The sequence below is a fragment of the Teleopsis dalmanni genome, chromosome 1 (genome assembly GCF_002237135.1).
Source record: "Teleopsis dalmanni isolate 2A chromosome 1, ASM223713v2, whole genome shotgun sequence".
NCBI classification, from domain to species: domain Eukaryota; kingdom Metazoa; phylum Arthropoda; class Insecta; order Diptera; family Diopsidae; genus Teleopsis; species Teleopsis dalmanni.
In genome coordinates, this window is record NC_051846.1 from 41,565,693 (window position 1) to 41,583,929 (window position 18,237).

At 25.4% G+C, this 18,237-nt stretch overlaps 1 protein-coding gene across 1 annotated transcript in view; it reads left to right on the top strand.

The window, feature by feature from the left end:
• LOC119680104 (DNA N6-methyl adenine demethylase-like) overlaps positions 1 to 18,237 on the top strand; it is a 63,561-nt gene that overhangs the window by 741 nt on the left and 44,583 nt on the right. The gene's annotated exons all lie outside the window — the stretch shown is intronic.

Below are 18,237 nucleotides of genomic sequence, written 5' to 3' on the forward strand. Positions count from 1 at the left end.
ACTAATCTATTATAATTTGTCTCAGACATCTGTTTACGAAACTTTGTATTTTCTGTATCATTGTTTCTGTTGTGAGCCATGTTTCACGCCCATTTAATAACACTGGGATGATGTTTGTTTTGATCATAAATAAATAAATAATAAATATAAAAAATTATATATTTTTTATAACAAATAAATGTTATTATTGCTAATTTAACAATATGTATTCTTCTCTGTATATACTTAACAGACTTAAATCTGAAAACTTTTTAACCACCTTGCACGACCTAAACTTTTATCCAGAAGACAATTATTCCGAATTTGTACAGGAAGCACTTGGAGTCTTTACTTATCCTTTCTATATATTTTTTGCTTAATTTGTATGTTTATTTTTTTACAAAAATTATACTAAGATCCTTATGAGTAATCTAATATGATACTGCGAAGCTTTCGCTATATTGTAAAGTTGTTCAGATTTCAAGATATCGATAATTAGATCATAAAGATTTAACAATAGTTCAAATATTTGCAATATTATTTAGTTTACATTATGATTCGCTTTCTTTTTTTTTTCTAAATTTCCTTCCACTTTAAAAGCCACTCGGCCCATTAATCTTAACTACATCCGTAGATATTAGTATAGTTCGGCTAGAAGTTCAACTGTTATGAAAATAATTATACTAACTGCCTACGTTATACTTCAATAAAAACAGGGATAACTGCACTTAATAGGGAATCTAAATTATTTTATTAGTTTTCGTAGAATTCTTTTTTACTTTCTCCAAAGGACCCTCTGACAAAGTTTGTTATATAACATAACACTGGGATTTGACGTAACTTTATCTTTTTATAACTCTACCTCAAAATGTATCATCTGTGTGTTGTATAGGTTCATATATATTTCTTAGATTAGTCTATTTTAAATTAGTTATTATTTGAAATATTATTTTTTATTATTTTTTTAGAAATTGCATTAATAATTTAAGATTTTGCGTTTAAATATAAGGAAATATTCACGATGCCACTACTTTTCAGTGTCCAAATTTTCATTCCTAACAAAATATGAGCCTGATAAGTATTTAGTACATGAATTCTTTCTACTCGCATGTCATCATTTTCTACTCGAAGAGTTTTCAATGTCCTTAGGTAGTTATTTGAACTGCCTGTCTTTGTTTTTAGAACCGTCCTCGTTGGCGCTAAGTGCTTGTTTGAGATATTAAAATATTTATCATTTTTATTTGTAAGCTTCATTATTATTTTGAAGCTGTTTGAGCCAGTGCACTTAAGCACTTTTACTCTTTATTAACTCGAGGTATTTTCAAAACCCCTCTTTACACCTTGACTAGATTATTGTTTATCACTTCATCAGACTAAGCAATAATTGACCTTAGATCTGCATACCTCAATCCTTCATGTTTATCATGATAAACATAATAATAATAATGACAGCTTATTAGAACACTGTAGTACTTATATACACAAACTTGGGTTACTACCATGAGTTTTTTAACATTAAATGCCTTTGAATTATTCTAATTTATTTGAAATCTATGTTTATTATATATATGTATATATTATATATTATTATTTCAGTAGAACTAACGTGTAGTTCCACAAGTAGATGTAACAAATTTAAAATTATAAAGCAGATATTGAGTTTTCTTTATATATATGCTGAAGCAACATTTTAATAACCCTCTTCTTTATATCTATAATAACTTATAACACAAAAGTACATTTAATCTATGTTCATTTATAATGAAATAACTTTATGAACTTTAAGTAATTTATTCAATATATTATCATTTGTTACCTTACCACTTAAATTCCTAAAATAGCATTGAAGTACATTTTGTGATATTGGCAATAATTTTCTTCTTCTTTCTTAACGAAGGAACTATTGAACACCTCTCCATTCTCCATTCTCCAATGCCTTTTTCAATGATTTCGTATTTATTTTTGCATTTTTAGCAAATCATAAATTGCCTGCAATTGTTTTTATTAGGCATTATTTACCTTAAACCATAATTATTCTTTATGTAAGAGTGTATTTACCAAATGGCTTTCCTTATGCATTCCTTTACACATTATATTTATCAAGATTACAGCGACAAACGCATTATTCTCGTTCGCATAATTCTCGTAATACTTTCTGGAGTATGTGCCACGCCGAAGAATCCACGCATTGCCAACATTACAATCTCGCTGAAAAGAGCGCAGAGGTCACGTAACTCCATTTATATTAAATTATCTTTCCATACTAATAAATTGAAAGCAATTATAGGGAATTATCGTTATTTATTGTAAGATTGTAAGATATAAACCGACATTTGCAAACGATATTTTCTTGCAATTTAATGTCTTCCCTTTTTGCCTTCACTCACTTCATTCATCTCTATCTGCTTCGCTTGATATCTTTACAGTTTTTGTTTAATTTCAATTAATTGAACTTTTTTTCTTTTTTTTTATAATTTTATTTATTTTTTTTTTCTTTTTTGAACAACTAAATATGCAATATAAGCTATTATTTCCGTGTTAGTGTTGGAAAATGATAAATGGATAAACTCAAGTATCTTAAATTCTTATGATTGTTATTATTATTGTTGTTGTTGTTGTTTTGTACTAATGAGACATTTCCTTTTAGTTTCTGATAAATTTTTCCTTCAATATATATTGTACATATAGCGGAGTCCCACCATCAATCTACCCTCCCACTGCTTAGTGCTTCACACTTAATTCAGTTTTAAATTGCTAAAATAATGAACGTTAAACGAGTGTAATTAAATGTAATTATTTGAGTTTAAATTTAATATATTTAGTATTTTCACATATTAATTTAATGGTGTTGTTGCTTTGTTTTTGCCTTTAATTGCAATCAGAAACAAGCCAACCAAGACGACAATGAATTTAAAACAAAGAAAGTCTTACATAATTAATTTTGTTGAGTCATTTTTGTTTAAATTAAAATTTGTTAATAAACCCAAAAGGCAAATGAGCTTTGATTGTACAATATATAATATTAACACAAATAAAATTTCTTAAAATAAATATGGATTGTCTTATGGATTGTTCGTATTTAGAATCTATATGTATTAGTTTTAGGGTCGCGAAATATAGTACAGTTCTCGAATATTGAAGAAAAGCTTCTTTATACAAACAAACAATGAAAACTTTATTTAATACAATACTGAAAATTATAATCCTTATTTCATAAAACTTTTTTCTATAACACTTTTCTCGATTGGCACTCTGACAAAGTAAGTTTAAAGCTATATAATACACTGCATTACCACTTAACTCATACGCAGGACTTTGACGTATCTTATGACTTCTCACTTTTCTGACTTTTACTCGTTTTATCACACTTTAAAATATATAAAAACAATTACCGCTAAAAGTGCCTTCAAAATAATATTTTAAAATAAAAGTGGGACCCATTGGAAAATAGTCCGCTCTAAATGTGTTAAACCACAAATGAACATCTTTTGCATATGATTTTAAAACGTAATAGATATATTGAACCATATTTTATTAATAAATTCAAAGAAATAATGACATTATTTTTACTCTAATAACTTTTACTCTTTTCCATTCACTATCTGCGCCCTTGATCGAATGATAACTCAACCCGAAAAATCAAAGTTATACATATAGCAAAAACTTAGTTGATTAGACGTTTAGCATCTAATAAAAATATACCCAATAAGAAATTAAAGATTTCAAAAACCTGACCGATGGTCAACCGTAAAAATGAAAAAAAAGCATATAACAAAAACTTAGTAGTTGATCAGACTTATACATCTATTACAAAGACGTCCAATAAAAATTTAAAAATTATAAAAACCTAAGCATAAGTACACCAAAATTCAGCATGAAAATCTATATCAACAGCTACAAAATATATTTTTTTGAAACCGAGAGATTAACAGTATACCTAATTTTCAAATCTACAACCCATCTACAAATCTATTATATGGACTATAAAATTAGCTTACAAATGGGAAAGAACTAAAGTGCCAGCTGAAACTAAACACAAAAAAAATTCGAAAGGACTCCATAAGAGATAAACCACCTTCTGAATTTAAATTGTTTCATACAAACTTATGGTGATAAAATATCTATATTTTATTACCATAAATTCAAACAATATGCTTTAACACTAAAAGTATTGACGTGACATATAGAATGAACTTTCAGTACTGTTTAAATATAATAAACACTTGTATAACTGCAATATCTCAATCCAGATAAACAGTTATTGTGTGAATAGGATAACATTAATAAACTGTATTAAGTAGGAGAAATTATAAAAGTGCTAGAAGTACTTCATAAATATGCTATTTTTATTTACTATTGTCATTTGTAATATATATAAAGTTGTAAGTCCGATAATGTCGAATTGAGTTTTAATAAATATGAAGCATTTCAATATATAATTAATTATTGAATCCAGTGCATTTTATAAATAATAATATATTTGTTTTGAAAAACAAAAATAACAAGTTTTTATTGAAAATGAATCATATATCTATATATATAAAAGTGAATGTTGTCTGTCTGTCTGTCGTCTGTCTGTTCTCGATGAATTCAAAAACCATACGTTCAATCATCGTGAAAATTTGGGAAATTATTAGGTATATCCCCGGGAAGGTTTTTGTAAATTTTAGAATAGTAAGATTCCAATATATCTATGTAAAATTGCATTGACTTCATTAGCAAGTAAACTAATACTATATTCAGACAGCCAAATTTTCTTAATTTCGTAAAAATGAAATTAAGTTAATTTCAAAAGTGTTCATACTGCCCTAAATTAAGGACATCATATATTTTTTGTTTACAAATCGAATGTTAAGAATTACATGCTCCAAACACCATTTGTATCTGAGAAATTTTAAAAGTTGATTATTATAACTATAAAGGATGGCATTCAGTAGTTTTATTACGCTACTTTCAAACTATTTTCCCGATTTTATTAAAATCAACTTTCATTGTCTTTAATTTAAAAAAAATCATGACTTTTTTGTTATCTCAACTTTACCTTTTGCTTAAAATTTATCTTACGCATAGTTGCATTTGAAATGTCCCTTATACGGCGTTTACATTGGCCGAAAATGGCTCATTTTGGTCAAAAATCGAAAATGAGTATCGAATGGCTCATTCTTGCATATAAAATTTCAAGCACAAAAATGAGCAATTTTCTCACATTCTGTATGAATGACGTTCGAATGCATTCCACATACGTTCAAAATGCAAAGGAATCCATTGAACATACCCTAAATGAAAGCTCTTCATGGCATTTTGACAGTTTGAAAAAGCTGTTTTTAACATATTTACAAAAAAAGGTAAACAAATGTTTGGTGGTTGCATTTTCTTGAAAACGAGGCACTGCTTTTTAGAACTTTTACTTCCCAAAAAGTAATTAATCGAAGTTAAAAATATGTTTTAAGTTTCTAATGTAAGGTTTGAAGGCATATTTAACCTTCATGCAACATTTTTTTGGCCTGTGCCAACATGCAACTTGAAAAATCAGCTGTTGAAATGAGAACAAATGAAATAGAACGAATGTAAACACTTTCAAATGGCTCATTCAAAATGAGCCATTTTCGGCCAATGTAAACGCCGTATTAATTTCAGTCTGCGTTTCAACGAAATTAAGGCCATTTTCCTTAATTTCGTACTAACCTTCAAACTGAATTTTGTATGGAAAAACAACTAAATTTCGCTGAAACGAAAATGAAATTAAGATTTTTGCCAAATTAACATTAACAAGTAAACTAATAAGTGTAAACTAATACAAAACTCTCTCTAATATTTTTAATAGATAACCATTAAAAATACTTTTACTCTAATTCCACACTTCCTATTTAATTCATAAACTCCAATTTGACTGAAAGAATATGGTTTTAGCTTTTTTCTTCTACAAAATAATAATAAAATAAATATTGAAGAGATTTTTTTATAGACATTTCTGTTGGAAAATCATCATGCCTATAAAAAGAATATAAAAATTCTGAAATTACTTTTTAATAAACTGCAAACAATTTGACAGTATAAATAAAAAATTTCAATTGAGCACAACTGGCGTTTTATATCTACTTACGTACAATTTTATGGCTAAAAGCAAATCAAAAGTGAAAGTATCTACCTCTTCATTACATAAGAACGACATCTTATTGGCAATATTTTAATTTTAATTACATTTTATAGGACATAAAAATGATTTTACGGCACATGCACTTATGCTCTAATTAAAATAAGAATAATAATATCACGATTTTTGTCGTTTAAGACGTTTTATGTGTAGCTGTTGAATAATAAAAAAGAAAAGAAAATAATATTAAAAAACTAATAAAAATTTAAGTGTATTGAAATTGCAGACAATTGTACAATAAATTATTTTATTTTAACTTATTTTACGATTCAAGTATCCTAAAATAAATTTAATGCCCACTTAAAACAGTTTTTATAAATGAACTAAGAATTTTTTATGACTTGTAAAAATTTAGAGGCTTCGTCTATCTTCCCTTGTTAGCTTTTTACTCATGCAGTGTAAAACATTTTAAATATTAATAAAAATTTATTTGTTTATATTTTTATATGAGTGTAATTCTACTGGAATTATTATCTTAAATCGATGCTACATGAATTGACTACATTCCAATTATTTTAATTAGATACAATTTATGAACAATTTTCTTTTATTATTTTTATCCTTGAAATAGCACAATGCCTAGTATTCAGTTGGCGTAGTTGTTGTTTCAATAAAGGTAAACAATAATCAGATAAAAATAAAAATAAACTACTATACTTACAATAACTAAATAATAATAAAAGAGAGAGAGAAAAAAAATAACATTTATAAAATAAAATCATGGTAATATCAAGAGAAATAAAAGCAAAATAAAGCGACACCTCCTGCGTTGTTCTCGTAATATTTTTTTTTTTACTTTCAATACTTAAGACAGATAACATATACAAAGATACACGGCGAAGTAATGTGCATATAAAAGATACAAAAAAGAATATCTATATAAAGTATGGAATAAGAAAATATACAACGAAACTCGATTAAGTCGACATTAATTTTAATTCGATGGTAGTGTTGCCTTTTATGCCTTCACTTTACGATTGCACTACGAATGTACAATATATACTATATGTATATATAGTATAGTAAGTAAATTTATCCATTTACCTTACTAACAGCCTGGCAACCTTGTTTTTACCCTGCTTGCCTGCCTGCGTTCCTGCTTGACTGCAAGAATGCCAGAATGCCCGAGTTGCCTGAGTTGCCTGAGTGCCTGACTGCCGACTGTCAATTTAGTTTTGTATCTTTAATTTGCGCGTTGCTTCCCTTTTTACAATTTTATTTAATTTTCGTTGTTATTCTTCTTTTATTCTTTTTTGCTTTTAAGTTTGAAATAATTAAATTCTTGCTTTTTATATTATTTTTATGCATTCTTACGAAATTTTTTAAGTTTGTTGCTTATTTTTACCTGCCATTTCCGCTCGAATTTATTAAAAATTTATTTATGTGCTTTAAATGAATTCCCGAAATACATTTCGCCATGTATTTTTAAATTTCTGCGATGTCACGTGTTCTTTTTATTTCACTTTTTGAAAACTTTATTTTTTTTGGTATTAATTTTATTTCATTTGATAATAAAATATGCAATATAAAATTGTTTGAATGAAGTTTTATATCTACAAGTATCTCCAAACAAATAAAAAAGAGAAAAAAAAAATTTAAAGATTAAGTAAAAGGTGCCGCCACTCACATTAAGATCAGAGATTAATGCAAATCGTCGTAAATTTCAGATTTTGAAGTTAAATAAACTACAAAAATGTATCTGTCTGTAATTTATATACTTCGTAATTTATTTTATTTAATTTTAAAATATAATTAGAAATCTAAATATGCATATTAAGATGCAATTTATGATAATTTCCATTCATATTTCATATGTCTAACTCAGATAACAATAAAATGATATTAACATAAATAAAGAAATGAAAAAAATATGTTATGCATAAATATTAAAAAAAATAATAAAAATGATATATCATCCTTAATATATTATTATTAATAAATATATAAAAATTTGTAAAAGAAATTGTAATTTTAAATAAACTCATCAAACATATGAGATACAGAACTATTAATATAAGTATACAATAGTATATTCCCACTGCTTCCTTATATCCTTAGTATGTTATTATTAATAAATGTATAAAAATATCTAAAAGCAATGTTAAAAAAACTCATCATATCAACACACGATATATAGCTACTATTTAATCATCATCACCAATTCCTGTATTTCCCATTGGAGCACAGGACCTTGATCAATACTATTTTAATAGGTTTATAATAGGATGTTTCCATTTCCTTCATTAAAGCAGTTTATTCTATTTAGTTTGCTAATGAAGTTGATTAATCATACAAATACCTTAAGCGATTTCCAACTTAGTAAAAAATAAATTAATGGAAATTGTCTCAAAACTGTCGAATACAACATTGCAAAATATTTTTTTTTTTTGGCTTATTTATTGAATTTTTCTAAATTGAAATCTACAATTTTTGTGCGAATCTCAAAAAATTAAAATGTATGTTATACAGCTGAGGTATGAATGATTTTTTTTTTACATTGCAAAATAAATAATCATTGGAAATGATCAAAATTTGACATATATGACACATGAAACAAAAGTAAATAAACAAAAAACAAACAAGTCTTCTTGAACAAGAAGTAAGAATATTCTAAATTGTTTGATCAATTTAATTAATTTCATAATCAATTTAATTAATTTCTGCTAACAAATTAAAACTAAATATTATTTGTTAAAAATTAAAATGTAAATAAACAAAAGCTCTTCTAAAACTTTTATAGAATTTTCTGACACATAAAAGCTTTTCGAAGTGCATAAGTTAATTAAATGACCAAATCTTAATGTTATTAATATAATTTGATTTAGCTGCAGTGGGAACATGGTATATTTCAAAGAGTTAACTTATATAAATTTATTAGACATTAAAGATATAAATATTAAATAAAATAATAAATAATATATAACATGGAAAAAAGTCTGGAGATCTATATTAAACTTATGATTAATAAATATCACAAAAAACATTAATAATAAAACCTCATACAAACTCATCAGAAATTAAAGTTTTTAATATTTATGTCATTAATATAAATAAATAATGACATTTAACACATAAAAACTAATATTAATATATCTGAACTTACTTAAATTAAATCAAAAAAATTATATAAAAATATTCATTTTATAAATTATATATTAAAAACATTTAAACACAAAATTAGAAATATAAGTCAATATATTCAATCATATAACTTCATATTTTATAAAAAATTTCATAAATATTAATAACATTTTTTCTTTTCTTTTTAGGTAAGTGTTGCCAACTTTGCAAATTTTACTTATAATTTTTAAATGTGGTAAGTTCTGAATCTAAACAGAAAAACTAAAAAAACATTAAGTTCAAGAGCTAATTTTTTAGTCTAAGGAACGAAAAAAATCGTGTTGGAGGACGATATATTCTCTGTGATACAGATTATGAAAGTAAACTATAGTTGAGAAAATATTTTGTCATTCTATTGATCGTTTAATTAATTATTCATTGAAAAATGTCGCAATGCGTTCTGGGTGTTATCCAAATTAACCATTAAGTGATTTACGAGACGTTATTACTGTTAGCAACCTCAAAAGGAAGATTTATATTAATAGGATAGCAACATTTCATACTATATTATATTCTAGTATTAAAAAATATTGTGTCATAACATGAAGTTCGCTTCGGAGTCAATTTAAGTTATTCACAACGCATTGTGGCTCTTTTTTTTGCTCAATAAGCGTTTTCTATTTTTGAACCTAAAATATATATAAAGTATTGATTTACGCAGTACAAAAGATATATGTGTAGCTATAGTTATATTCAACAATTTGTTTGTTTATAAGCACATGAGAATGTATATAATTTGATTAAGATCATTTATAAGTTTTGACAGATTTTATATTTTATCAAATGAATCGGTATCACATTTTTTTACTAATAAAGTATATAAATTATTAATAAAGCTCGACAGATTTTTTTAACTAACATCGTAAAAATATAGGTATAATGTTTAATTGTGGAGGAAATCGAATCATATTCCCATACTCTGAATATTAATGTATGTATATTGTGGTATATAAAAATACCGATTTATGAAAATTCGAATTTTTTGTAAATAGATAAAATATAAATAAAAAAAATATCCCCAATGTACATATTTTTTGAAACACGTTAACGTTTAGTCATGAATTTGAATAATTTTAATTCGTTATATTTTGCAGCTGCTACCTCGTTCTTCTCTATAAATTTAGTGTTCTTCTTTCTTGGTGGTATTGTTATTGTTATTTTTGCCGATTTGTGAATAAAAATTTTCACTTCAAATATTTCCGCTCGCTGAAGGCCCCTTTTCTGTAAATGATTCATGCTAAATTTTAATACTCCTAATACTAAATATCCATAAATTATACAAATATGCATACTGAGAGCTGTGATTAAACCATTTAATAGCTGGAGATGCAAATCTTATGGTTTGATGAGCATAAAATATTACCATAACTTCACAGAGTATAAAATAAGTAAAACGAATTTAATTTATGAATTAATTTAACTTGCAATAACTATTAAATCTTATTTTTTTTTTTTGTTGTGTAATATTTTTTTACTTATCACACAAAAAATATATTTATATTCTTTAATTTAAACTTTAATTGAAATATTTCAATAACCAAATGAACGTACATTTTTTTTTTGATTTATGATACCTAAAATTCATAGAATCAATCTAGTCTGGCTGGCTTTAAGTATAAAAAATAATTTAATTGAATAAGCTTGAGTAAGTTAATTAATTCTTATTCCTACGTTCAATGAACCTTTTATGTTTTATTCTTTTGAATTTGTATATATATATATAAATTTTTTTTTTGTTTTTCTTCTTAAAATGTTTTTGCTGTTGTAATTTACTTCAATTTTGAGTATCGCGTCGAGAAGAAAATAAACTTAATTGTGTTTAATTAGATATTTTGCCTTTTTATTTTGCTTTGTTATATGTACTCATACCATATACTCGTACCGTACCTTACAATTTAGATACTCTCTACTCTTTATTGTTTTATCCGCAACATTTTTAAAATTTATACCAACCATTCTTTTTGCTTTAGTAAGTCCATTAATTGTTGTTAATTAACCTTATTTGCACTTAAGTAATTAAATCTTTTTGTGTTTATTTTATTATACTATATTAACTTCTTTTAATTTTTTTCTTTTTTGTTTTTTTTTTGTTTTATGATTCGTTACTCATTTGTACACCACCGCATGTACACGTATCTTGCGGATTTCTTATACGTTTCATAGTTTTAATTTTTATATTCAATTATTTGAAATGGGACAAAAAACATACGAACTACACAAATAAAGATATATGTACAAATACACAATATATGAGTTATAGATACAAATAAGTATATATGAGTTTGTAAGTATTTTTTTGTTGTAGTTGAAAGTTTATCATCTATTTCTGTGGTGATATTTTTCATATGATATGAAGCGTATGTGGGCCATGCAGGTGGTCCGTCCTACTCTACGCTAAGAATTCTTCGGTCACATCTATATAGCACTTTTTGAGTAAAAATTTTTGTTAAATGAAGTTTTGCAAAAATAAAAAAAAATAATAAAATTTGTATCTAGTTTAACATTTTTCTTTCAATGTGCAGTTGAAAATTTATGGGATAACGGTTGAAAGTAGCCTAAATCCTATAAAATAAATATCTGTGGTTGCGGGTAACAAACAAAAACAAAAACAAAAATAGAAAGAAATTAAAATTATCTTACTCTATTTAAAATATGCGTATTGGGCTTGGAGTGCCTCAAATTATTTAGCAAATATTTCAAACTTATAATGTTAAGCTGTGACGCTCAGCGTTTATTTACTTAAACCGAGCTTAAGTCAGTCTATATATTTATGTGTGTGTGCTAAACCAGCCTAAGATTGATTGCTCTATACTGAAATTACAAAAATTTTGTATCTTCTGCGGTATTAGCTGCTATGGAAATGTGTTCTAATAATTGCCTGACATTTTGATTTACTGCTTCGAAGTAAAAGCTTATAAATTGTCTTTTCCAGATAGACAACACAATAAATTAAAGGATTTCCTTTAGTGAGAAGAGCCTGCAAGGCAATGTAATAAATTTTACATTGTAATTATGTTATTTTTTTGTTTTTTATTTATTATTTGATTATGATATCTCTGCGCTATTAAGGAATAGAAAAACAAACTCAACATTTGTGTAATTAACATTTTAGTATTTTATTGGGTTTCTCTGTCTTTATTATTTTATTACTGCTTATATTATTAATTTAGTAAGTTTTTTTCTGTATATTAAGAGTTTCACAATAATAGAAAATAAAAAATATTTATATATTTTTTTAGAGCTAGCAGATTAAACTATCTTTAATTGCTACAATAAAAAAGCAATAATTTACAATTAAAAAAATATTTTTATTTTTGCAATTAATTGCAACAATTGTAACATATTTTCAAAATAAAACATTTAAATAAATTAAGAAATTGTTTACAAATATTTTATTATTTTGAATACTCATACAAATAAATTGTATATAAGTTTTGATATTATATCGTATGATGATATACTATTATTATTAATGAGTTATGTGAAAAGTCATATAAAAAAAAAACAAATTCAATTATTTAGTTCAAATACACTTGAATTGTCTCTTAATTTTATTATAACAACCTGGAACCAGAAACTTTTACTGTTACATCTGGAATTTGCCCCAACACCTCAACCAACTATAGCAAAATACGTATTTTACACATACATGTATTAAAATTTCTTTTCCTTCTATTTTGTATTAATTATATTTTAATAATATGTCTATAAGTGTCTATAAAAGAAAGAGCATTTGTAAAGTTAAGTTGAGAAGGATCATATTAATACAAATATCAACAATTTCAGTCGGAGATATCTAATGCCTATTTTAATGCTCTCAGGTTTCTAAAGAGTGCTTTTTGGATGCTAATCATCATAAGTCATAAATTTAACAGCTTAAACATAAATGCTTAAAATACGTGGACTGACTGAGTGGTCAAAATAGTGATTCACCATGAAGGAAAGTAATGCTTTCGCAACAACCTGACTGATTGCCAGGTTGTTTGTCGATTGTATACAATCTGTGAGCTATACAAACATCTCAACTTCTTTGGTATATATTGCCGCTTCCCAAGGCTCTTAAAGAACTGCTTATCTTGTTTAACTATTTATGCCGTTAACAAAGGAAAAGAACAATAGTTTTCTGGTTGTAACTATGACAGAAATTATTTTGAGAGTTTCCATTATGGCCAACTGTTTTCCAATAAGACAAAAACCTGCAATTACTGAGTCTAAAGAGACTTTTTCTATATTTGTTTATTAACTAAAATTTTAGTTTGATATTGTAACCCGGCATAGTATCTAACTAGTCCCATATGTGGATAAATTTTTCTATACATAATTCGCTATTTGGAGGTATTTAGTATCAATGGCAGGTTTAATCACATTAATTAGTGTGATTATCAGTTTTACAAGAGTTTTTGCATAGCATTTTCTTTAATCGGCTATTTCGTTTCTTCTTATATTGTATGAACCGGAACTCAAAGCAGAGAAATTTTATGCCGTTCTTTAGTTAAGCAATAGACTACTTGCTAATATAAAGAACGAATACTCATACACTTACATATAATAATATTTTTATCATTATTATTCAGTACATATGATTAGATAGTTTATTCAGAAAGAACGCAAAACTACAAATTATTTTATTCAAATATTTTAATATAAAAGAGTTGGAAAGCATTGTTCCCGGCGCTCAAAAATTTAAATTCTTCTTTATTAATTCTTAATAAAGTTATTTATAAAAACCTATAATAATAAGAATTATATGATACTTGTAATCATTTAAAAAAAACCATTATTACTATGTGAAATTTACTTTTTTCTTTTTTTGCAATATCAGTAAAATATAAATTAAAAGTCTATTCACTTATTAATTAATATTCAAACAATTATATAAATATTTCCACATATTAAAAAAAAAAAATAAAAACTCACTTCAACTTATGACAACTATAACATAAATACATAATTAATAATCCACACCCTTATTAGCAAAAAAATTCGAAACTTATTAAAATTCAAGACGTTGTGAAAATAAATAATAAAATGACAGAAAAATAGCAAGTTTTTAAATTTCTAGAAATTATTTTTAGTCATAAAATTTCTACAGTTTTCTTTTATAAAAAAAAATTATCATATAACAAAAATAAAAATAGATTAAAATGAAGTATACGACAATTATTAAAACTATATGTAATTTCGAATAAAATTTAACAGAGCGATAGTCTGATTTATATTAGAATTAATTTATGTAAATAAATATATTTACTTATAAGTTCAAAACATTATTTTGTATTGCAAAAAACGAAAAAAAATATAGCGTTTATTAAGTATTATCACATTAAAAAATAACACAACCTATATGCTCGAAATGTGGAACAACTGACTTGAGCCATAAGAACACAATATAAGTCTTTTGACATTATTTCGATCGATTAACATAGTTCAGGCCTGCCTCATCATAACTACTGTATAGCATAAACGTTGCTGTCACATAAAAATCCTAAAGATCTATTATGCATCGTCTCACACTCAGCTATGTCTATATTCAAATATATGTTCACGCTTTTCTATACTTACTATTATTATTTATTATACAATGTAATCTTTACCGTAATATGTTTCCTACATGCAATGCATGATATTTATTATTAAAATATTCTAGTACTAACTCCAACTTCCTTTATAATGGAAACTTACTATGAGTTTTGCATAAAAAGTGAAGACAGTTATTCACACTTTTACTGCACAGAGCCGCAGTACACATAGATATATAGGACCTGCAGAAAATAAATGAAAAAAGAATCCACTGAACAGTTTCGTTGCAAATGTTCAGACCGGGTAAGATAAGGAGCTTTTACGATGAAAATCTATCACCTGAACGTGGTGGACAGCCCCAACATGGATCTTCAAACACTGATCTCTTTTTATAATCATTTATAGGACCTGCGAAAAATACATGAAAAAAAGGCCACTAAACAGTTTCGTTGCAAATGTCCAGGCCGGGCAATATAAAGAGCTTTTACCACGAAATTTTATCACCTAACGAACGTGGTGGATAGCCCACCACTGATCTTCAAACAGTCATCTCATTTTGTAACCATAATACTGATCTCCTCCGTACGGTTCGTTTTTAAACTTATCGAAATGATGATCGGGTATGTAACAACAAAGTCACAAACCAATCGACACTGCAACCAACCAACGCTCAGTATAGTTAGTATAACCAATTAATTTTGCAACGATCTTCTTTCTCTTAAACAAATATTCAATCACAAAAAGACTCTTATTTCTCTCTATTTTTACAAATACTTGAAATCGGTCAATGAAAAAAATCATTAAATGTACGTTTAACATTAAAAACAAGTTATAAAAACAGCCAATATTAAATCCATTACTGGATTCCAATATATTCTTCATTGAATTAAAGAAATACTTTCGGAGTGAAACCAATATGCTTCATATGAATGGGTCTACCCTTCTTAAGTTCTTTCCCAACTTCAATCGAGGAAAGAAAAGTTCAAATATATTACATTTAACAATTAATAACAGTAATTTAATTATATTATATTAAAAAAAAATTATATTTTTGAAAAAAAAATGAATAATATAATTTTTTTTTCATTCAATCTTTTATGTTAGCCTAACTAATGTATATAAATTAAAAGCAAAATACCTAATTAACTTTAATAATAATAATTTTTAAGTATATATTTCATAACTTAAATAGCTTTGAAGATTACAAAAATGTTAATGTAAAAATAATGAAAAAAATTTTAAATTATATTTGAAAACTAAAAATAATTACAGTTCATTGAACTAAAAGTAGGCACCATAATTTAATAATTTTGATTTGTATCTTTTGGATACAACATTTTTATTTTTTTTTTTCATTAATGCTAAATTTCGTACAACAAAACCAAAAACATAAAATGAATGAATTTATGAAAGAAACATAGAAAGGTGCGGCATAGTTTGTTTGCATACTTCAATTTGGTGGATGTATCTTTGTATATATTTTTTTCGGAAATCTTTATTTTATTAGACTATAAATAATTTCCATTTACATATATATATACATATATGTATATAAATAGAAATAAATATATTTGTACACACTTATCACTATGCTTGCGTTTATTTGTGAATGCAAATTAATTTTATTTATTAATGTTTTATCTGTTTCTATCATTGATGTTGAGTAATTCACAAATTGATAAAATTTGAAAGAAAAAAAATACATAAACATAAATTACGGTACAAATTTTATATATTCAAGCCCCGCAAAAAAAAGAGGACAGCACAATAGTCTGCTTTTTGTGTTGCTTGGTGAGGTAAGGTGAGGTATTCAGATACTTAACACATACATTATTTTTGCTATTGTGAACTCGTTCAGGCATACATAAGAACTTATAAAGAAAACCATTGTCTGTTTGTCATTCATAAATGATATCACAAAAGCAGGATATACCAGATAATATAATTGAAATTCCTTCAACAAATAAATAGCAACCCCTTTTTTTAATTTAAATAGATTAATGAATATTTATTACACTGTGAGAAACTCTAATAGTGGAGCAAAAAAAATGCAATATTTTTTTAAACCGTCCGTTGCTTAACTAAAAAATAAATTGTTTTAAATTGCAAAATTCTCAGATATTTTGCATTTTATCTTTATAATTTATAATTTTTATATAAGCTCAATTATTGTTAAGTATATTTTTAAAGCACTTTATACGACTTATAAAAGATATTTAAAAATACATAATAAAATTGTTAACCTTGTGTTTAATTAATTGTTTGTGCGCGCCCTCTGTTTAGTTTTTGTTTTTATTATTATTATTTTCTTTTCTTTTTGATTTAATGAGTATTTTACATTTTTTTTTTATTAAGAATATGATAAATTTTGTTATTATTTTGTTTTTGTTTTTTGTGTTGTTTTTTTTTTTTTTGCTGTTGTTGTTTTATGCATTAAGCACGAGGTCAATTAACCCCCAACGAGTTCAATACCCGCTATATACACTAACTACAAATGTACAAAAGAATAACAACAACAAGAATAATAACAACAACTACACCAATGACGATATCAACAACAAATAACAAAAATAAAAACAACAAAAAAGTTCAAATATACTAACAACAACAAAAACAACCAACAGCAAGCGCACCAGCAACAGCAACAACAAATTTAAACATAATATTTGCAATAATGGCTGTAAGTTTGTGTTGCTTGATAATGATGTATGTAGATAGATGGAAAGGCAATGGTGTTAGTATAGTGCACTTGAGCACACTTCACTTGTATATATCGTCAACCTCTGCACAACCCACCGCATCTAAGAATGCAACACAAATTGCACATTTTCACATGTCAATTAATTTTAAACATTACATTTTTTTTATTTTAATTTTTGCTTGTGTGTTGTTTTTGTAATTATATATATTCGCCATTTTATATTGATTTTTATGTTTGTGTTGGCTTATCTTACAGTAATAAACAATAAACAATTTCAACAGTAAATAAAAACTTATTTTAAGAATTTTTTAATTTTTATTAATTATTGTATTGTAAGGCAATAAACTATGGCTTTGTAACACAGGTGTTTAAGGTGTTCACAATGAAAGGCAAACTAAAATCATAAATTATGCTTAATTACATAGCTACAATATGCAATTACATATTAAGTTATTGTAAGACAATCATTATATATATATATATATATATATGAAAGGCTGACTTCAAAAAACAATAAATTCATAAATTTTAAAAAATAATATACAAAAAATAAATAAATGTACAATATATTACACAAAAATTATGTTATTAATGTACTGTACAAAATTCATATAATATTTTTATGTTTAAACTATAAATAAAATAATATGAAAATAAAAATTATTGTTTTGTAAAAATTATTACAAAATAATAATAAAATTGTTTATACATAAATTTATGCATCGTTCAATTAAAATATAAAAATAAATATTTAAAATATATA